Genomic DNA, 1229 nt, shown 5'->3' on the forward strand with positions numbered 1-1229 from the left:
TTTGCATGTTATACAACACACTGTACCCCCTTCTGAATGCAACATAACTCAACTTGAACAACGGAACAGGAGCAGCAGAGTGGGTTTTCCCTGACGGCACACACAGAACAGAAAGTCGGAGGCGGCCGTAAATCTAATTCCACTGAGCCCCCTCTTCGCTTTTACTGCAGGGTATACTCCCTCTCGGGTTTTACTGCAGGGTAAATAAGCTGGTCTCACAGGGGTCTTTGTGACAGCATGGAAACACTGGAAACACACTGCACGCTCCACACACATAAACCTGATTCTGGGGGAAGCCATGGCTGCAGATTTACTCCCTCACCTTCTCTCTCTGTCTATTCTCACTGCCCTTGGGCACTATCTCTACAACCGCCTGCCCCTCACACACTCATATGCAACCCCCCCCCCCCCAGTCACCCACCTCCTCCCTCAATTTCTCCTTGCTCCCCAACTAAGACCTTGTTATTACTGTAAGTTATGGCAGGAACGACTGCAACTCGGTTATTCAAGGTCCATTCCCATTTACGGTTGTTTCAGTTTATTAAACAGTTGGCCTTTGAATTTCAAACCACAAGACAAAGGAAGAATTAGCGACTGGCTCACTGACTCAAAGGTGATATTGAAAAGTAGGGAGGGTGATAACTGAAAATCAGTTGAGCTGATAACTGCCGCATTAGAGGAGTCTGAGCAATGATCAGGGTGGAATATCTTTTGTACAGTGTACGGTACAGGGTCTGACAATGTAGCAACCAGGAGGCTGTAGAGAGATGGGAACTAAGTCAACGGTAAAGTAATTAACAGAAGGCCGTTCAGTCAGAGAGTGTGATTTAAAGGCCTGAAGAAGGTGTAGAAATGAGCTCATATGCTCTCAGTAAATCCTCTTGCTCTCTGCTGGGCTCACAGTGTAACACAGACACAAGCCTGTTTTCTTTTTCTCAATGTACTGATTAAAAATAGCACACAAATTATGTGCTGCCACAATCTACGTCCACACGCACACACACATACACACACACACACACACACACACACACACACACACACACCTATTCTCCACCCCCTCCTAATATTGGTCCCATCCTCCTTCGCTGTCAAATATCACCTTGAGTTCCTAACAGGCAACTGCAAGTCTTTGTAAGACTTCAAAAATCATGTACAACTTCTGTGTTTTGTGTGTGTGACTGATCACATTCATATATTCAGTATCTGCTTGTTTCAACGCCTCACTG

Source organism: Sander lucioperca, chromosome 15 (genome assembly GCF_008315115.2).
Source record: "Sander lucioperca isolate FBNREF2018 chromosome 15, SLUC_FBN_1.2, whole genome shotgun sequence".
Classification (NCBI taxonomy): Eukaryota; Metazoa; Chordata; class Actinopteri; order Perciformes; family Percidae; genus Sander; species Sander lucioperca.